Source organism: Macaca nemestrina, chromosome 1, assembly GCF_043159975.1.
Source record: "Macaca nemestrina isolate mMacNem1 chromosome 1, mMacNem.hap1, whole genome shotgun sequence".
In the NCBI taxonomy this organism is placed as follows: domain Eukaryota; kingdom Metazoa; phylum Chordata; class Mammalia; order Primates; family Cercopithecidae; genus Macaca; species Macaca nemestrina.
This window is the reverse complement of record NC_092125.1, coordinates 49,095,254-49,118,081: the sequence shown is the minus strand read 5'-3', so window position 1 is coordinate 49,118,081 and position 22,828 is coordinate 49,095,254. Positions and strand designations below refer to the sequence as shown.

Genomic DNA, 22,828 nt, shown 5'->3' with positions numbered 1-22,828 from the left:
AGTCCATATCCAGAGTAAGTTTCTGTTCCAGTGAGGACAAACCTCTGCCTTTTACATGATGGAAGAGGTCCAATATAATCAATCTGCCACCAGGTGACAGGCTGACAACCCCAAGGAATTGTGCCATATCGAGGGCTCAGTGTTTGTCTCTGCTGCCCACAAATTGGGGACTCACCAGTGTCCACAGCCAGGTCAGCCTTGATGAATGAAAGACCATGTTGCTGAGCCCACGTGTAACCTCCATCCCTGCCATCGTGGTTACTTTGTTCATGGGCCTATTGGGCGATGACAGGGGTGGCTGGGGAAAGAGGCTGAGTGCTGTCCACAGAACAGTTCCCCTTATCCACTTGATTACTAAAATCCTCCCCTGCTGAAGTCAGCTGTTAATGAGCACTCACATGGGATACAAATATCTTCATGGTTTTTGATCACTCAGAGAGGTTCATCCATATACCTCTTGCCCAAATTTCTTTGTCACCAATTTTCCAATCATGCTTCTTCCAAGTCCCTGACCATACAGTCAAACCATTGACTACAGTCCATGAATCAGTATATAACTGCACATCTGGCCATTTCTCATTCCAAGCAAAGTGCACAACCAGGTGCACTGCTTGAGGTTCTGCCCACCAGAAAGATTTCTCTTCACCACTTTCCTCAGGGATGTCCTAGAAAGGGGCTGCAGTATTGAAGCTGTCCACTTTCGAGTGGTGACTCCATATTGTGCAGAATCATCTGTGAACCAGGCCCTAAGTCTTCTCTTGCTCTGTCAACTGATCATAAGGAATGCCCCATGAGGCCATCAGTGCAGGCTGGGGAAGAGAGGACAGGGTAACAGGAGTAAAGACCATGGATATTTGAGCCACTTCCTCATGTAACTTAATTGTGCCTTCAGGACCTGCTCGAGCCTGATCACATATATATCACTTCCATTTGATGATGGAATGATGCTGCGCTTGACCCACTTTATGGCTAGATGGGTCAGAAAGCACCCAGTTCATGATAGGCAGTTCAGGTTGCATGGTGATTTGATGACCCATATTCGGTATTCAGTTTCCACCAAAGCCCAGTAACAGGACAAGAGCTGTCTCTCAAAAGGTGAGTAGTTGTCTTCAGAAGACGGGAGGGCCTTGCTCCAAAATCCTAGAGATCTCTGCTGTGATTCACCTATAGGGGCCTGTCAAAGGCTCCAAACAGCATTTCTATCTGCCACTGATACCTCAGGGACCATTGGATCTGCTGGGTTATATGGCCCAAGTGGCAGAGCCGCATGCAAAGCAGCCTGGAGTTATCGTAGAGCCTTCTCTTGTTCTGGACCCCACTTAAAACTGTCAGCCTTTTGGGTCACTTGATAAATGGGCCAGAGTAACACACCCAAATGCAGAATGTGTTGCTTCCAAAATCCAAATGGGCCCACTAGGCATTGTACCTCTTTCTTGGTTGTAAGAGGGGCCAAATGCAGCAACTTATCCTTTACCTTAGAAGGAATACCTTGACAGGCCTGACACCACTGGACCCCTAGAAATTTTACTGAGGTAGATGGTCCCTGAATTTTAGTCAGATTTATTTCCCATCCTCTGGCACACAAGTGTCTCACAAATAAATCCAGTATGTTTGCTAATTCTTGCTCACTGGATCCAATTAGCATAATGTCATCAATGTAATGGAACAGTGTGATACTTGCAGAAGAGAAAAGTGATTAAGTTCTCTCTGAATAACATTATGACACAAAACTGGAGAGTTGGTATACCCCTGAGGTAGTACAGTAAAGGTATATTACTGACCTTGCCAGCTGAATGCAAATTGTTTCTGGTGGGCCTTATGGACAGGAATGGAGAAAAAGACATTTGCCAAGTCAATGGCTGAATACAAGGTACCAGGAGATGTGTTAATTTGTGCAAGCAGTAAAACCACAGCTGGTACAGCAGCTGCAATTGGAGTCACCACTTGGTTGAGCTTACCATAATCCACTGTCATTCAAGTCCTTGATGGTGGTTCTAATCTCCACCATCCCTCCAGAGATACGATATTGTTTTTTATTTACTATTTTTCTAGGTAGGGGCAGCTCTAATGGATTCCATTTGGTCTTTCCCACAATAGTAGCCCTCACCAGTAAGGGAGACCATCTGGGGGTCTGCCAGATGCAGAATATGTCTAGGCCAATTATTCATTCTGGCAATGGGGAAATTACCACAGGATGAGTCTGGAGATCCGCTGGACCCACTGTAAGTCAGATGTAAGCTAAAACTGCATTAGTTACCTGACATTCATAAGCCCCTACTTTAACTGGAGGACAACAGCAGTGTTTTGGGTGCCCTGAAACCAAGGTCAGCTGAGAGCCAGTGTCCGGTAGTCCCCGAAATGTCTGATCATTTCCCTTTTCCCAATGTGCAGTTATCCTGGTATCCTTGTGGAAGGATGGGAAAAAGATTCACTGCATAAATTGTTGGTAATGTAGTGGGGTCCTTTCTTAAGGGGACATAGCCTCCCCATCATTCAAGGGGTTGTGGGTCTGTAAACTGTCTCAAGTCTGGAAATTGATTGAAGGGCCATGATTCTCTGTTTTTGTAATTCAAATTAGTCTTTTGTCCCTTCTACCTAGAAGTTTTCTACTTACATCAATTAAGTAGGAATTTAGTAGGTTTCCTATGAATTTCACTTCTAGGAACACTGTTATTAATTAGCCAATGCAAGAGTTCTACACAAGTCAGACTATTCTGATTGTTGCTCTGCTGTCCATTATGGTAGCTATGCCTACCTTGCCCTTGATGGTTGAGTGTTGTCACTTGGCCCCTGCCACCTTGGGATCCAATTATTTCCATTATATTTAAATTTTGTAATTGAGTGACTGTGGTTCCCACCATTAGATCTGACATACAGAGAAGAACAATTACAGGACTCTTCAAAGATGTAGAGGCTGCCCTCACAAATCTATTTTGCAAGGCATTGGTCAAGGGTATATCTTCTGGACCCTCCCAGGTGGGATGAGTAGATCTAATGTGACTAATCCAGCTCACCATCCCAATTTCCCTAAGCCTTTGGATCCCTTCCTTTACATTAAACCAAGGGAGATCAGGCATTTCCAGCTTGCTCACAGTGGGATATCGTTTAATCCCTGTTTTGGCTAATCAAGCAAATAAACTATTAGAACCATTTTTAACTCCCCAAGCTGCAACATTAAATGCAGAGTCCCTAATTAGTGGGCCCAAATCAATAAATTCAGTAAGATCTAACTCTATATTCCTTCCAACATTATCCCATACCCTTACTATTAATTCTTATGCCTGTTCTCCAGATTTCTGTTTATTAATTTAGACAGTCCAAACAGTTCTTTTCAAGTATAGTGCACCTCCTCATGGATAACACTCTCAACCTCACCTCTAGGCACCCACTGCTACTTTAGTCTAGTTATAGGTCTAGAAGCAAAGAGAGGTGTTGGGGGTGGCTTCTGAGAAGAATCAACATTATCTTGCTTGCCAACTGCCTCAGGGGATGCCATCAAGGTTGCCTCAGGCAGTACAGGGTTTCTTTCCTCAGACGAAGGTGGAAAGACTGATGGCAGCATGGGTCAGGAAGGGAATGTTGCCACTACTGTGGATGGGAAAGCTGTTCCTGGTCACAAAAAACGTTCATCCGAATTTACAAACAGTGTCCCCAGCTTCATCAGGTTCCTCCCACATGTCCTCATTGCAAGTTGCAGGGTCCTATTCTTTTCCAATCAATGGCCTCAATTTAATAGCAGACACCTGGTGAGGCCGTGCATGCATCTTACATTGCAGGTCAGTCACTCTTACGTTAAGAGCTTGTGTCTGTTTTTCCACAGTTTCAACTCTTTCTCTACAGGAGATAAGACTGTCATTCAGGGCAATTGTAGTAGATCTGAGGCTCAGAATCTGCTTCTGCAGCCAGGAGACAGAATACCTGAGTTCATCATTTTCTTTCATCATTTTTTCCACTGAACTTGGAAGCAACCAACAAGCTTAATTATGTTCCTTAGTTCTCCACATATGGTCAAAGATATTATGTATAGAGTTACTAAACTCATTGCATCTCATGAGTGGTGAATTAGGACTGTCAAATGCATTTATTTTGCATAACTCTCCAAACAGTTTCCATCAAGGACTATCAGTGTTCTCCATACTATTAGAAGTAGAGTCCTTAGAATTTTGGGGGTCTAATAATGTTAAGACACCAACTTCAGAAACTCTAAAACCAATGAAAGAACTCCATCCTTAATATTCTGTTTCTCTAGAACCACTATCTGTACTGGTACCAAAATCTTTATTAGTCAGGATTATCTTAGTGGGACAGAGCTAATATATATATTAGTTATCCAGTCAGGATTATCTTAGTGGGACAGAACTATATATATGTACACACACACACACACACACACAAAGGGGAATTTATTAAGTATTAACTTACATGATTGCAAGGTCCCACAATAGGCTGTCTGCAAACTGAGAAGCAGGGAGAGCCAGTCCTATTCCCAAAACCGAAGAACTTGGAGTCCGATATTTGAGGGTAGGAAGAATCCAGCACAGGAGAAAGATATAGACTGACAGGCTAGGCCAGTCTTTCCTTTTCATGTTTTTCTGTCTGCTTCATATTCACTGGCACTGATTAGATTGTGCCTACCTGATTAAGGGCAGATCTGCCTTCCCCAGCCCAGTAACTCAAATATTAATCTCTTTTGGCAACACCCTCACAGACACTCCCAGGATCAATACTTTTCTTCCTTCAATCCAATCAAATTGACACTCAGTATTAATAGTCCCACTTATTTTCACATCTCTTTGTTACTTGGACTTTTGGCTTTATATTTAAGAAAGATAAGGTAGTGAACGTAAGGCAGGGAAGATGAACTCCTGGATTTCTAAAACAGTTTTATAGTCTTAGATCTTATATTTAGGTGAATGATTCAGTTTGAGTTAATTTTGTACATCGTGTGAGGCAGGGAGTTCAAATTTATTCTTTTGCATGTGTACGTCTAGTGGATGCAGCATCATTTTTTGAAAATGTTATTGTTTTTTCAATAAATTATTTTGACACCCTTTTTGAAAACCAATAGATCATAAATCTAAGGATTTGGTTTTTGACTGTCATTTTATTCCATTGATCTACCTTTTTTATTCTTAATGGAAGATTGTTTTGACTATTCTGGCAATTTGAATTTTTATAAATAATTTTGTATCAGCTTGTCAATTTCTGCAAAAATGCAGTAGAGATTTTGACATAGATTATGTTTAATCTGTAGATCAATTTGAAAATTATTGCTAACTTAACAATAATTAGTCTTTCATTCATTAACTGAGATCTTTTTATTCAATTATTTCTTCTACTTCTGGTAGATTTTTTGTAGTTTACAGTGTGTACGTCTTACACTTCTTTAAAGTGCATTTTTAAGCATTTTATTGTTTTTGCTGTTATTGCAAATAAGTTATTTTGTTAATTTCATGTTAAAACTGGTCATTGCTTATGTATAGAAATAAATTTGATTTTTATGCTGATTTTGTATCTTGTTTGACTCACTTCTTAGTTGTCAGTATTTTACTACATTCTCTGAGATTTTTCTACCAACAAAATCATGACAACTTCAAAGATAAATATAGCTTTATTTCTTCCTTACAAACTGGATGATTTTCACTTTCTAACCTAGCTTTACTACCTAGAACTGCCATTAAAATATTCGATAAGAGTAGTAGGAATGAATATTCTTGTCTCATATCTTATTATAGTATAAAAGCATTAATATTTATTTTGCTAATTATGGTTTCAGCTGTGAGTTTTTCATAGATGCTCCATACAGATTTTAAAAGTTATCTTCTGGTCACAGTAGCCTGAGAGTTTTTTTAAATCATGAAAGTGTATTTGATTTTGTTAAATTTTTTGATGTATCTATTGAGGTGATCTTATTTTTATTTTTTTAATGTGCTATATTACAATGATTGATTTTTAACTATTGCACTAACCTGGTATTTCTGGAATAAACCCCACTTATTCATCTTTATACAATATAAGACAATCAACAGAGATAAGCAATTATTGCTTTATGAAGTTTTCTTACAAATAAAATAGAAGAAAAGTGTTACAAACATACATTTATACTGTTTTCTACATTTCTCTGTGAAGTTATCTTTATTGAGGTATTCATTCTTTTTTAATCTAAATTTGTGTCTTTGTTTAGTTCCCTTTAATTTTAGCCTGAAGGACTCTCTTAGTATTTTTTTTTTTAATATGGATGGTCTACTAGCAAAAAATTTCATGAGTTTGTATTTATCTTTGAATGCCTTACTTTTTTATCATTTATTTAAAGAAATGTTTTGCTTAATTTTTAATTCTAGATTGAAAATATTTTTCAATAATTCAAGATCTCATTTTGCTGTCTCTTGATTTCCATGGTTTCCGAAGATAAGTCAAACCTTAATCTTACCGAGAATTCCATCTATGGGACATGACCTTTTTGTCTTGCTGCTTTCAATTTTTCTTTCTCTTTGACTTTTGTCTGCTTAACTATTATGTAACCTAAGTGTGGATCTTTTTGTGTTATATTTTTTCTTCCTGCAGTTCCTCAACATCTTGGAAAAATAGAAACATATTTTTTATTTATTAAATCATTTTCTGCCCTCTTCTCTTTCCTCTCATTCTCTAAACTCCCTTTGTTGATATCCTTGACAGTTTATTAGATTCACTGAGGCTATTTTTATTTTACCTCTTTTATTTTTTTCATTCTAATAATTAGAATAGATAACCTCTATTGACCTATCTTAAAGTTCACTGATTTTTATTTCAGATAAAATCTATTGGTTTGCTTTTATAGTAATTTTATTATATTTTTTCATTTAATTTAATTTTATTTATTGAGACAGTCTCGCCCTGTTTCCCAGGCTGGAGTGCATTGGCACAATTTCAACTGACTGCAACCTCTGCCTTTTGGGTTCTAGCAATTCTTCTGCCTCAGCCTCCCAAGTAGCTGGGACTACAAGTATGCACCATCACACCTGGCTAATTTTTGTATTTTTAGTAGAGACGGGGTTTCATCATATTGGCTAGGCTGATCTTGAACTCCTGACCTGGTAATATGTCTGCCTCGGCCTCCCAAAGTGCTGGTATTACAGGCATGAGCCACCACGCCCAGCCTCTGGTAATTTTTAAAAACATGTAGTTACTTTACCTGTTGACAGCTGAATGAACTTTCATTTGCTTATTGATATATATTTTGTGAGACATAATTATCATTCTTCCTTTAAATTGTTTATCTACAGTTTCTTTTAGTTATTTAAATATGCTTGTAAATCTGAATTACAATTTGTTGTCTTTTAAGTCTAATATCTATTCCTACATAGGAACATGTTGTGTTGACTGATTTTTTTCTCAACTTGCTATATATATGCTACTATTTTGCATTTCTCATAATATTTTTGGTTGAAAAATGAACTTTAGAGAATGTATTATAACAACTCTGGAATCAGATTTCTCTGGCTTTCAGAGAGGTTCTGTGGTTTTGCTGAATTTTGTTTTGTTTCTGTTGTTTTTCTCCTATTCTTTTTTTTTTTTTTTTTTTTTTTTTTGAGACTGAGTCTCACTCTGTCACCCAGGTTGGAGTACAATGGCGTGATCTCAGCTCACTGCAAGCTCCACCTCCTGGGTTCCTGCCATTCTCCTGCCTCAGTCTCCCGAGTAGCTGGGACTACAGGCGCCCACCACCACGCCTGGCTAATTTTTTGTATTTTCAGTAGAGATGGGGTTTCACCACGTTAGCCAGGATAATCTCCATCTCCTGACCTCGTGATCTTCCCCTTCAGCCTCCCAAAGTGCTGGGATTACAGGCGTGTGCCACCGCGCCGGCCCCTTATTTGTTTTTTGACCTTCCTGGATTCTTTAGATTCTGTATTTCTTTCAGTGCTTAGTCATTGACTTCACAGATAGCTTTTTCTTTTTCTTCTTATTATTTTCATTTTTAATTTTGGCTTACTTAGATTAATCTCTAGGTCCTTATAATTTGGTGGTCAGCCTATGTTCATTTAGAATATTTTCTTACATACCTTACCTGTGTGTCTTCTTTCATGGACAAGTAGATTAATGTGAGAAGGCACACCTTCAACCTTCATATTGTTTACAAGACACTCTTATTTTTGTCTTCTTGCTTTCCAGGATCTCAAGGAAAGCAAGGAGTGCACAACTGTTTCCTTCTCATTTTCCCTATCTTATTGGGCATGTACACAGGTAAGTGTATGTACACAGCCTTCTAGATCTTCAGGAACATATTGAAGATTTTCAAAATTTTCTATGACCATCTAATTTTCTACATATTTCTTTTAATTTTTCTCCAGGATCTTGTGGGCCTCATCTTAAATCATCGATTTAGACAGCTGCAATATTATCAGCATGTATCTATAGACATTGGTAATATCTTAGGGATGGAGATTTTTTATTGAGCTGAACTCTGAGTGAAAAATAGCTGTAATACTACCCTCGCACAGCTGTGAACTTTTCACAGTTACCACGCCAGGAAGCTGAACGGGGAGGGAAGACGAGAATAGGCCCAATTTAAAACACCACCAACAGCTGTCTTACCGAGGTTTAGTAGTTTCTTGTTAAAAGATAGTTTTCAATTGTTTTGTAGTTTTGTTTAATTTCCAGTTTAATTTTAGCTTTCTGTTGTTGTTTTCATGGAACATTAAATTTATCAAGGTTCTCATTCTGCCATTCCAGGAGTTACTCATTAGAAAGGTTTTGACTCTCAAACTTTTCAAGCATCTTTTGTTCTTCATAATTGGATCATTGGAAAATAACTGAAAGCTACACAGCTCCTCAAAATGGTATATTTCCTAGAGGCTGGTAATGGATTCCTCTTAGAGGGCAGTTTGAGAGCTAATAGAAAACCTGCTTCTCTGCCAACTTAGTGTCTTCATTTTTCCTACCCAGTAGGTTTGGGTCTTTGCCATCGACTAATTATTACTGTGTGCCTTTATTCTTCTGTGATTTAGTCTGAGTGCCAATTGTGTTGTTTTTAGTCACTATTCTGAAAAATAATGGCTTGGATAAAGGTAGGGCAGTTTGCTTGTCTTTTGGTTTACAGACTAGCAAAACATAGAGAAACAAATCTATACCTGATAGAGAGACACAAGTATAGCTATGCACCACATAACAACATTTAATTTAATAATGAATGGCATATACAATGCTGGTCATATACAATTATTAATGGAGCTAAAACATTTCTATCACTTGGTGATGTCATAGCCATCATAATGTCATAGCACAATGCATTTCTCATGTGTTCGTGGTGATGCTATTGGAAACAAACCTATTGCACTGCCAGTAGTCTAAAACTATAGCCCATACAATTATGTACAGTACATAATACTCGACAAAAAATAAACCATTATTATTATTCTGTTCACGTATATACTGTATTATGTATTTATTTATTTACTATACTATTTATATGATTATTTTGGCATATACTCTTTCTCCTTCTACTTATATTTATTAAAAAGTTAACTGTAAAACAGACTCAGGCAGGTTCTATGGGAGTATTCCAGAAGAAGGCATTGTTACGGGAGATGACAGATCGATTTGTGTTACTGTCCCTGATGGCCTTTCAGTGGGACAAGATGTAGAGGCATAAGGCAATAACATTGATGATCCTGATCCTGTTTAGGCCTAGACTAATGTGTGTGTTTGTATTTTAGTTTTTAACAAAAAAGTTTACAAAGTAAAAGTTAAAAAAACTTAAAAAATTAAACACAGAAACAGCTTATAAAATAAGAATATAATGAAAGGAAATATTTTGTACAACTGTACAATGTGTGTGTGTTTTAAGCTAATGTTATTGCAAAAGAGTCGAAGAATTTAAACATTTATGAATAAAAAAGTTATAGGAAGCTAAGATCAATTTATTATTGAAGAAAAACATTTTTGACAAATTTAGTGTACCCTAAGTATACAGTGTTTATGTAGTCTACAGTAGTGGACAGTAATGTCTGAGGCTTTCACGTTCACTCATCACTCACTCACTGGCTCACTCAGAGCAACTTCCAGTCTTTCAAGCTCCATGATATATGCCTTCTACAGGTATATTATTTTAAAAAATCTTTTATAATATATTTTTCCTGTCACTTTTATATGTTTAGATACACAAATATTTAGAATTATGTCACAGTTGCCTACAGTATTCAGTACAGTAACATGCTGTACCAGTTCCTAGCTTAGGAGCAATCAACTATACCATACAGCTTAGTATAGTAGCCTATACAATGTAGGTTTGTGTAAGTATACTCTATGATGTCATATGCTGATAAAATCACTTAACAATGCATTTCTTAGAATGTATCTCTGTCACTAAGTGAGGCATGATTATATACATAATTCAGAGATCCTGAATGTTGAGACATAAAGAAGATATTACTTTCAGTCATCTCTTCTGAAAAGGGAGTAGGTGTATATGATCTCTGGGTGAAGTGAAAAATATGGTTTTTGCTGGCCAGAGGTTAGACTGGGGCAAAGATTGCTTTTCGTCAAAATTTATTATCCCTTCTCAAGTGTATGGAGCTGTCTGGTAAGTAACTTCTCAGCTGGATCAGTTTCCCCTATGCTAACCTTTCTATCCTCTTATAATCGGTGTGGCCATGTTACTTGTTATTACCAAGAGAATGGAAGCAGACATTATGTGTATTTCTTCCAGGCCAAGAGGTTATTTTTTTAAAAAAATTCCATCTTCTTCATTCTCTTTCTTACATGTTTTAAGAGATTTCTGAAATCCTAGGTATGATGATGATACAAAAATGGAAGAAACCTGGGTATTTGAATCACTATGTGGAAAGGCCATGTTCATTAACATAAGTGCCCATCTTGGACTGTCTTAAGAGTGAGACAAACTTCTGTGTGTTTGAGCTACTACCTTTTGTGGCATATCTATTACAGAAATAAAGCTCCAATAATTAAACCTTACTTTACTGTACCTGACAAAACATATGAGTAAATTAAAAGATGACTTTTTAAATGGATGATAAATCAATGTTTTACAATATGCTCCCACTTCTGCATATTTATAGACCTACCAAACCTATATGTATATACTGAACACCTGATTTATATTTTATAGCCATATTTCCATACCTCAGTGTTATATAGAGTAGTAGCAAGAAATATTGGCATGACCACAATAAAGACACATTTTTCTCATAATAGTCATATAAAGACATATATTCACTAAATAATATTGGAATTATCCAAATTATTTGTGATGATCTTGTACCTAAATTGCATAACATACAAACACATGTATGACTGTGCATGTACACACACATATGTAGACTAATAAAATAAGTAAATTGTTTTTAATATGTGTCTGTTGTAAACATAATATGTCAAGCCAAATTTAAATGATATCATCAGCAACATATCTATATGACAGTAGACAAATGAATTCTGATTTTGTTTTGATTTGATTGATAGTTATGACATATAATATTTCACTGCAAAATTTATATGTAAAATTCTTCAAACTTAAATATCAATTTTATTTTCTCAAATGTTATATAGGTAGTGAAGAGGACATGTTTATGGTTGTAAAAATGAAAATGTATTGACAACTGTGTAGCTACAATGGATAAGCTTATACTTTTAGTTATCTATTGTTTAACTAAAGAATGTTCTTCATCTTGGCGTAATCAGGAAAATTCTCAGCAGCCTCAGTGTTTAGCAAATAAAACTTATCTGATTCTATAGATGCATATAGAGCTTTCCATTCATGCACAGTAAATATTTTGAAAAAGTAGAGGAAAAAAAGATAAAATAACATTTTTATATTTATCATGTATTTAAATAAAAAAAACTGAATTGTTGTTATTTACTGTATCCCCGCAAAAATTGCTGATTATGATCACATACTTACATACTTTTATCAATATTATGACTTCAAGTTTCATCTTTAAGTTCTAGTATTTTATTTTTATATTATATATCTATTTCTCCATGTATAGTTCTTCATTTTATTTATTGTATAGAGGATAATTAGAAAACCCGTTTGTTATTAAGTCTTTTAATATTAAAAGACTAGCTTCTTCTTGTTACCACAGAAATCAGTTTTTATTTGCTATTTTTGGATTTCTTATATCGTTCTATATACATTCAAATTAACACCTTGTAAAATGTCAGAATATCTTAGGGCGTTGAATATGTGTACCATTAAGTAGGCAAGTGTTTATCAGTTCATTTCCAATCTTCACCATATCAGTGAAATTACTGTACTTTAGTCAAGGTAACCTATCATGTCCATTTTTCACATTCAGTGGACATATTAGGTCATTTCACTCAAACCATTACCAACTTTAAAAAAAAGTTCACATCTTCTTTATTGAAACAATCTCTTCATTCAGCACCTAAAATTTTGAACTCTCCTGTAGGTGCCAGAAGCTTCCAAGTTTTCCAGGGCCCTTTGACATTTTTTTTTTTCCCCCCCAGGACTATGGTCTTCTTATGTACCTCTTCCTCAAAGACAGTTTGTGCCTTACAGCTCTTTCAGATGTAATCTGCTGTTATCATTCTGAGCGCTGTCAGTGTGGTGATAAGGTGTCAGAAAACAGGAGTGTTCTGTAATCTTCTGATTAAATCTTGGTCTTTTAGTGGGCTTGTATCTTGGGATTGTGACTTTCATCTGTTTATTCAATTGCATAGCTTTCTTGCCTCTGCCCCCGTTTAGATCCCTGGCTACAGCCTTTCCAACCAGTCTACCTCCTTAAATCCCTGAGCCCCCTAAACCATTCGTTTAGGTGAGAAGGGAAGTAAAGTGATAGCTGAAGGGGGAAGAAATTTCCTTTCTGGGCAGGAATAAGGTTTCTGAACTGGGCAAAGTCCTTATACTTGGAATAATATAGAAGCTTCTGAGTGAATTTCACAAAGATTTATCTTCCTCTTCTTCTGCCATAACCACAAGTGATCTTTTGAATCCTCACCCAAAAATCCTGGTGCGGAAGTGTGAAGGCTCCCTTGGGCCTGGGACCTTCAGCAGATTCTCACTGTCATACTAGTCCACGTTCAGCCTGCAGTAATTCATCAATATCACCGTTTAAGTTCCCTTCTATGGCTCCAGTGCACACTACTCCATGTAAGCAGATCATGGTTGTTTTATCTCTCTTGATGTACCTTTCTCTCTACATATTGAGATGGCAGTTCCCCTGCAACTTCAATTCTCAGATAGACCCAAGAAATGCCATTCATTTTCACGTTTGTTCAACTTCCTCTTTTCTGTAAGAATGAGAGTGAACTCTTTAAAGCTCTTCATCTGTTGCATCTAAAACCAATGGTCAGTTCTGTCTTTTTCATAGTTTGTAGAGCACATCAGTATCTCCAGCTGAGTTTTTCCCTTTATACTTTATTCTTTTCTCTTTCAACAAATGACTTAGTCTCATCTTCTAGGTATCAGCCTTAAATGTCACTACAACACCGAGGTCCCCTTGTCATTCTCTTTAAAGTAGCTTCTTCACCCTCATCTTTATCAGTGACAGCATCCTTTATAAAACTTGTCAAAATCTCAAATGATTTTCTAAAAATTATTTTCTCTCATTGAATTAAAATTGTTGAGGAAAAGAAATATGCCTACCTCTTATTCATCCTCGTGTTTTTAATGTCTAGTAAAATTTGTTACTCAATATTTTACTAATAAAAATGATTTTATTATCAATGAAAACATATTTAATAGAATATAAAACATTATTTTTAAAATATGAGATCAGTTTTATTCAGATATCTTTTATATGTTTTTTCCATTGAAATTATATCTATTTTCATCATTATATTCAGAAAGCATTGATGAAATACTTCAAATTAACTTACAATCTACTTAATTTTTGTCTGCAAAATAAATATTAATATCTACTGTATGGGTTGTGTAGTCTTATTTACTTACATGATTCATTTCCTGACTCTCACTTTAATTTTCACCAAATTAGATCAATATGTTATTTTTTTTTAATTCTACACAATGTAACTTGAATAAGCAATTGTCTGAGATTTGGGGTTGCCTGAATGTAAGCTCAAGCTGACATTAAATGACTTCACATCATATCATATAAAATAAACATTTTTATAAAATGATCCCTTGATTATAAAGTATGAGGCAATAGTATGTAGTAGAGTTCCCAGTCAACTCACAATGTCATGTCAATTGTTCAATAAATGAATTTAGGTTTTTTTAAGCTACTGAATTTTATGGTTATTTGGTTTAACAGCATGATCTAGAATTGTCAAGTTGATACAATAGGAATTCAGATGAAAACTCATAATCTTACATTTCATATTTATGAAATGCCAGCTAACCAATTATTTAAAAATCTTTATAAATTTTGCTTGGTTGGTTGTTTTATCAGAAACCATGCTATAATCTTTAAGTCATTTTATATGTTTGAGTAACAGGGCTATAAATAATACATAATCTTATTCATAAATAATACATAATCTTAGTCTCCTGATTTAGGATTGAAATTAACATATGTTTAGGATTTATAGAAATTTCACAGGGCACTCATGGAATGTTGAAAACACATACACCTGAATGATATTAACTATATTACCTCCTACATATATTCTTTCCCACCCATTACACATATTTACTTTATATTTCTTTTAATTTTAATGAAATTCACTAGGGAGGAGTGAGCAGCTAAGTAATCTATCCCTTCTCAGGCATAAAAATAATCAGAATTCTTCTTGAGAATACAATAATGAGGGCTTTCATTTCAAATGGATGGTGATTGTCAGTCTCATTAAAAATAATCATGGAAAGTAAAATGTCCCAAATTTATATTGACTTTTACATACACATACACACACACACAGACACATACAAACATTTGCTAAAAAGAAAAAAGAGTATAAAATGTTTAGAAGCTCTTACTTAGAAACTCTTTGGTTTATTTCCATGGTATCTGAATTTTCAGATGGAAATGCAACAATGAAATGATTTGGGATCTTTGATTTGCTTGATATTAACTCAATGAATGCTGCCAAATGTTCTTTGGTAAATTATATTTTCCATTCAATGGCCTAATAATTAAACTATTTTTACCCTAGTGTTTAACATGCATTAAATTGTCTTACTAAATATATATGCTTTTTTCTATGCCTTGGTATTCTCACTGAATTACTGAAGCTATTCCTTCTCTTCTTTCTCTCTTTCTGCCTGTTTCTTTCCCTCTCTTCTTTTGTTTCCTCCTTATTTCTTTATCTCTCTTCTTATATTATCATTTTCTGTATTTGTTTTCTTTTAAATTGATTCTCTTCTTGAATACTCTGTTGAATTAAAATAATCCTAGTGGTGAAAATGTTCTGTTATCATGTTAAGGTCAGTAGCATTAGGTTCACACCAATTCTCTAAAAAATATATTTGTAATAGGCTAGAAATAGAACACAGGTTTTATACAGATTGGAAATTGCATGCAAAATTAATAACTATGAGACATAGGATTGTGACTTCAGACATGCTAGAGCACTATTGTTAAATGAGGCTGAACATGGATGTATATTATGCTTGTCTTGGGTAAAACTCCAATTATGAATCTATGTATGTGGTTAAGGGCCATCTTCATATTCTGAGTCACTGTTGAATAGTCTTCAGTGGTAACACTAACTGCTTTTGGGACAGTACCAAAATAATGTTTTAGTTTTAAATGAATTTACAATGTTGCTTATATGGAAGGATTTTTAATTTTCTGTTTTAGGTCATTAAATTATTGATATTTTCCTGAAATCACTTTATTTTTATAATATACATCTCTCCCTCTCTCATACTGTGTGTGTATATGTGTGTGTGTGTGTGTGTGTGTGTGTGTGTGTGTGTGTGTGTCTATGTATCCAGAAGTCTAGTCACATTATGATGAAAATCAGAATCAAATTATATGTCAATGAATGTGGGTCCTATTGCAGCAGGCCAGGTCTCACTAACACAGGCCTCCATAACAACTGTTCCAGTATTGACTTAGTGGTTTTAAATTAAATATTAAAAGCCACTGACCTTATTCAAAGGCTGGGATGTAACAAAAGCCCACCAAAGGTTTTGCCTAGGTCTTTCCTGGGCCTTAAAGCGTGACAAAATAACGAAGAAATTATTAACGGGGCCCATTTAGAATTAAACAAGTTTTATTGCAGGTTTGAAGAAATTCCCTAGGCCTCCACAAACAAGTTTACACCTGGACCCATGTAGCTTAAGTAAATTTACTGAGGCTCCAGAGGAAGGTCTTCAAGACTCAGACCTTAGTTATAGATTAAAAGAAGTTAATCACTTATGTCTTTAGATGAATGTACATTTACACATAGACATATTGCTTAGAAGGTATATTGGCTCCAGAAAATTTTGCAATTTTGAGTTGGTATGGCGATAATTTTCAGGCCTTTTCCCTGTAACCAGTTGCAGAAATAAAGACTCTCTTCCTCCTTAGTTCATGTGCATCTCGTTATTTTCCCATGAGAAATAGCAGCCCAACCCTCAGTTTTGTTTGGGAACACTATGGTACTTATAAAACAGTCTCTCTGTAATAGGCTGTAGGTGATAGGCAGTCAAACACTATAATCATGATTAATTGCTAGCCAACTAGCAAAGAAAGCCCCAGATGCATTTAAATACAGATTTCAGCTCGGTATGATATACCAATTGAAAGCTCTCTTTTTTATTAGCGTATCTATTAAAATAACTTACTCTGCCTGTCTAAAAGCATACAGTACCTTCAACGGTACAAAAACAGGTTATAATCCCATTAACAGAACATTTAGGCATTTCAAGATCTTTCTCTTGCTAAATGAACTCTGCTATTTGTCCGTTCTGTTAAGGAATACAGTACTACAAAGAGATGTTTATTTTAAAAAAATAGGAAAAAAATTCTTAATTATTCATTTTTTTGAACCCTAAACCAAAATAGAAATATTTTCCTTCTCAATGAAAGGACCACTGAATGCAACCATTTCTGCCATAAAAGTAATGGAATTTCCCCTCATTACTCATCCACCACCATAGCGGACCCTCTAAGAATTGTGTATAAGGTCACTTAATATGAAAATTTTGAATTCTTTGTTTAGACATGGAGAAAGGGAGAGACTATCTCTCACATCACTAGAATGATTATCCACATAAAGAGAATGAAGAAGACTTCTACAATGATGGTGGAGACAAATGAAACTTGGTAAAAAAAAAAAAAAAAATCTTTATATATATTCTAGATACTATGTATCCATAGAAATAAATATACCAAAGAGACTTTGAAAAATCTCTCTTGAAGGTCCAAATGCTTCTTAGCCACTTGCCATGTGATAATCCAAATTTTTTCTTAAACAGTTGGCTTAATAATAAAATACTAATGCTTCTGTAGCATGGTACTGCAAGGACTGGCCTTTGCCCTCTTATAACATAATTTTATAAGTTACAATGAGGGGAGAAAACAAACATAAAACTTTTCAAAAAATTTTGTCAGCAACCAGAGGAGCACCAACCATGAGAGTCAAATGAGAAAGGAAGATTGTAATTCCATATATAACTCATCATTCTTTGTTATCTTGGTTATAGGAGTTCATGTTGCCTTTCCCTGGAGAAGCAGAGAACAAGTAAATCAAGTATATGGGAGGGGAAAGAGTAAAGACAGAACTGGGACTCATTTCTTTCTTACTGAGAGGGTGTCCCATGGAAAGAACACCTCTTACCAGCCTCCTTATAAACATTCTGATGATACTTACTGATTGATTTAATGGAGTCCCTATCTAAGAAATGCCTTTTAAGTGTCAAAGTCTGAGATACTTATTTAGACCAAAGGGAACTTAGGACAATTAAATGTGAAGCATATATCTGACATGGATTCTTTTGCTATTATAGACATTATTATGATATCTGTCAACATTTGAACAACAGATCTAATCTCAGGATTCGATAAAATAATTTTCTTTTTATTTCAGATTTTAAAACAATATTAAAATGTATTTTTAACAATTTATAACAGATGTGCCTCAATTAATTATTATAAATAAAATTTGAATTTATGAACTTACAGAGAATAGAATAGCTGGTAGCAAAGGGGAAGTTAATTACATCAGGATTTTTTCCTACTTACTGGAGAATATAAAACTACAGGGCAATCAGCCTGAAACAGATTCCCTTAACAAACAGGTTCCCTTAAGAACAGTAAATCTGCACATGTTATTCAGAAATTTCCTATTAATTAAAAACATGAGTAGAGCTAAAGAAGGGGGACATTTAGAAGCTGTAACTCACAGATGCAAGTTTTTCCATAAAGTAATACTCTATCTGTGCCTAACTTTTGTCTTTATCTTTTAATCATTAATAAACTTAGTATTTGGTGAGATAGATAGATAGACACAGTGGCCTCCAACAAATAGGAGTTAATCATTTTATTTTGTTCCCATATCAGAGATGTATATGTTTTTATTAATGGTGATGTGAAGAGAAATTTATGAGAAAGAAAACTAAAATTAATTAAGACATATGGAAGACTTTTCATATAATTTAGCTCTTTTACTTTTTATTATAACTTATCTATCCCCTTCTAATAGGTGGAGAGAGACTCCAAGATATTTACTAACTTTATCAAGACTTCTTTAATGTCACAAATCTATGAATTGAGGATTTGTATTTGTTTTAGTTTCCAAAGTTATGTTATTGACATGTCACTACATTTTTTGGAAGAGTAAGTCCCGAGAGGAGTCTTGAATAGCATTATTTTTTTCATTCTCATATTTACACAAGCTCGTGCTCTTTTCTTGGTCTTGCAAATGCTCTTTCATTCTTTATTATTACATTGGTTGTTTAATGTTGACTTTAATAAAGTAATCCTTTGAGTGAACACATTTACACAAGCTCTTGCTCTTTTTTTGGTCTTGCAAATGCTCTTTCATTCTTTCCTTTATTATTATATTGGTTGTTTAATGTTGACTTTAATAAAGTAATCCTTTGAGTGAATAAATAAAAATAACTTTTGTTGTAGTATACAAGATTATGTCCGGATTATAACTAGGTGGTCCTATAATAATTTTTTTTTATTTACCCAAGCCATATCTTTAAAATTTAAAATGAGGAAATGACATTGTGTTGACAATCTGCGTTTAAATTAAGTATGTCAGAATAAAATCTAAATACCGTCAAAAATCCTTATACTTTTATATTTGTACTAATGTTCTTCATAGAAACAAAGCCAAGAGTTATCCCGTAGGGCATTCAATAATCAGCATTATCAGTATCTGATCTTTCTTTCACAGTCTAATAAAAGACACTAAGTAATTAACCTACAGCTTTGGGTGGAGAAGGAAGTGTGTGTGTGTGTGTGTGTGTGTGTGTATGTATATGTCTTTGGTGTGTGTGTGTGATGTATTTTTTTTATTATGGGAATTGACTCACATGATTACAGAGCCCAAGAAGTCCCATGATCTTCTGTGTGCAAGACGAAGAACCAGGAAAGTGGTATAATTTACTGTGAGTCTGCATGCCTTACAACAGGAGTGCTAATGTCCAAGGGTATGAGAAGATAGATGCCTCAGTTCAAAGAGAGTGGATTTACCCTTCCTCCGCCTTTTTGTTCTATTCATGTTCTTAACAGACTGAATGATGCCCGTGCATGGTAGTGAGGTACATTTTTTGCCCTCCGTCTACTGACTCAAATTCTAACCCCTTCCACAAACACCCTCACAGACACAGAGAGAAATAATGTTTTACTAGCTATCTGGACATCTGATATGGTTTGACTCTGTGTCCCCACCCAAATCTCATGTTGAATTGTACTTCCCACCTGCTGAAGAAGGGTCCTGGTGGGAGGTGGTTGGATCATAGGGAGAGGATTTACTCCATGCTGTTCTCATGATAGTGAGTGAGATCCCAAAAGATCTGACAGTTTAAAAGTGTGGGACCTCCTCAAGCCTGGGCAACATAGTGAAACCATGTCTGTACTAAGAATACAAAACTTAGCTGGGCGTGGTGGTGCATGCCTTTAATCTCAGATATTCAGAAGGCTCAGGTGGGAGAATCACCTGAGACTAGGAAGTCAAAGCTGCAGTGAGTTGAGATTGCATCACTGCACTTTAGCCTGGTGAAGAGAGTCAGGCCCTGTCTCAGGAAAAAAAAAAAAAAAAAAAAAAAAAAGGTGGCACTCCCCAACTCCTTTCTCTCTGTCTCTCTCCTGATCCACTGTGGTGGTATGACAGGCTTCCTTCCTCTTCACCTTTGGCCATAACTGTGAGTTCCTAAGCCCTTCCAGTCATGCTTCCTGTTAAGTTTGTGGAAGAGTAAGTCAAATCTCTTCTTCATAAATTACCCAGTCTCAGGTATTTCTTTATAGCAGTGTGAAAACAGACTAATACAGGAAATTGGTACCAGGAGAGTGGGACATTGCTCTAAAGATACCTGAAAATGTGCAAGCAACTTTGGAACCGGGTAATAGGCAGAGGTTAGAACAGTGTGGAGGACTTAGAGGAAGACAGGAAGATAAAGGAAGGTTTGGAATTTCCTAGATACTTCTTAATGATTTTGACCAAAGTGCTGATAATGATATAGACAATGAAATCCAGGGTTGTGTGGTCTCAGATGGAGATGAGGAACTTATTGGGAACCAGGGCAAAGGTCACCATTGTGATGCTTTAGCAGAGACTTGCAGCATTGAGCCTGCTCTAGGGATCTGTGGAACTTTAAACTTGAGAGAGATGATTGAGGATATTGGGCAGAAGAAATTTTTATACAGCAAAGCATTCAAGAAGTGATCTGATTGTTCCTAACAGCATACAGTCATATGCATTCACAAAGACATGGTCTGAAATTGGAATTTATGTTTAAAAGAGAAGAAGAACATAAAAGTTTGGAAAATTTGCAGCCTGACCATAGTACAAAAAAGAAGAGTATAGCACAACAGAAAAATAAACAATAAACATTTTTTTTTAGGGAAATGTTTAAGCCAGCTGCAGAAATTTGCATAAATTAAGAGGAGCTAAATGTTAATACCCAAGACAATGGAGAAAATGTCTCCACAGCATGTCAGGGAGACCTTTGTGACAGCCACTCTCATCACAGGCCTGGAAGGCTAGAAGGAATAAATGGTATCGTGGTCTAGGCCCAGGTCCCCAGTGCTCTATGAAACCTTGGGACATGGTGCCCTATGTCCCAGCTGCTCCCACTCCAGACATGGCTAAATAGGACCAAGGTACACCTTGGGGTGTTGATTTAGAGTGTGCATACCCCAATCCTTAGTGGCTTCTATGTGGTGTTGGGCCTGCAGGTATACAGAAGACAAAAGTTTGGAAACCTCTGCCTAGATCTCCATCTGCCTGAATGTCCAGGTAGCAGTCTGCTATAGGGACAGAGTCCTCATGGAAAACCTCCACAAGGGCAGTGTAAACGGGAAAACTGAAATTGGATCCTCCTCACAGGGTCTCCACTAGGGTGCTGCCTAGTGGAGCTGTGAGACGAAGGCCACCGTCCTCCAGACCCCAGAATGGTAGATTCACCAACAGCTTGCACTATGTTCCTGGAAAAGCCACAGGCACTCAATCCCAGCCTGTGAAAGCAGTATGGGGGCTGTACCCTGTAGACCCCCAAGGATAAAGCTGTCTATGGCCTTGGGAATCCACCCCTTGCATCAGCGAGTCCTGGATATACAATATGAGTCAAGGGACATTAATTTGGAACTTTAAGATTTAATTAATGCTCTACTGGGTTTTGGTCTTGCATGGGGTCTGTAATTCCTTTGTTTTGACTAATTTCTCCCTTTTGGAATGAGAGTATTTATCCACTGCCTATACTCCCATTGTATCTTGGAAGTAACTAACTTGCTTTTGATTTTTCAGGCTCATAGTTGGAAGCAACTCACCTTATCTCAGCTGAGATTTTGGACTTGGAATTTTAGTGATTCTGGAATAAGTTAAGACTTTAGGATATTGTTGGGAAGACATGATTATGTTTGACATGTGAGAAAGATATGAGATTTGGGAGGGGCTGGGGTAGAATGATATGGTTTGCCTCTGTGTCCCTATCCATAACTTATGCTGAATTGTAATCCCAATGTGTTGAAGAAGGGGACTAGTGGGAGGTGATTGGATCATGTAGGTGGGTTCACCCCATCCTGTTCTCATGATAGTGAATTAGTTCTTATGAGATTTGATGGTTAAAATGTATGGCACTTCCCCTCCCTCATTCTCTCTTTTTCTCCGCCATAGTAAAACATGCTTGCTTCCCCTTCACCTTCTTCCATGATGGTAAATTCCCTGAGACCTCCCAGTGATGCTTCCTGTTAGCCTGTGGAATGGTGAGTAAAATAAACCTCTTTTATTTATAAATTGCCCAGTCTCAGGTAGTTCTTTATGGCAGTGTGAAAATGAACTAATCCAACATCCCTGAGCTCAACCACATTAACATGTAAAATTAACCATGTCAATATTATAAAAACCATTTTAGTAATAAAAGCTTATGAAAATATAATACCAGAATAAAGATACCAGTTAAATTGAATATACTTTATGAAAACCTCAATGTTGTTTTCCAGTTTCCATAATTATACTACTGGGAACTTCCTAAGAGAACTAGTTTATAAACCCATATTTGAGAATCTTACCTAGTGGACCAAAGAGTTAAGTTCCTTTAACTCACAGAATCCCAGAAAATTATCAAGTGATAATATTGGTCTTATAACTATGTCAACTAATGTCAGTGAATATGTTGCTGACAATATTGAGAGTTATATCATCAAGCAAAACTTGGTAATGAGTTTCCAAGGTAATGTAAAGTTCAACATCTTACATTAATCTAATTGAGAGAGGGTCCAAGTGCTCAATCAAATGTCCAGTACAA

The 22,828-nt window shown here is 36.0% G+C and overlaps 1 long non-coding RNA gene across 3 annotated transcripts in view; it reads left to right on the top strand.

Annotated features, from left to right (window-relative positions):
• The first annotated feature begins 10,362 nt into the window (after positions 1-10,362).
• LOC139356575 (uncharacterized) overlaps positions 10,363-22,828 on the top strand; it is a 56,499-nt gene continuing 44,033 nt past the window's right edge. Inside the window, exons 1-3 of one of the 3 annotated variants that reach the window (XR_011608602.1) lie at positions 10,363-10,561; positions 17,074-17,177; positions 17,558-17,842. This is a non-coding gene — a long non-coding RNA (uncharacterized lncRNA). Of the gene's footprint in view, positions 10,562-17,073; positions 17,264-17,557; positions 17,843-22,828 lie in introns of those variants that run through there. The other 2 variants (XR_011608601.1, XR_011608599.1) reach the window with 2 other exon arrangements.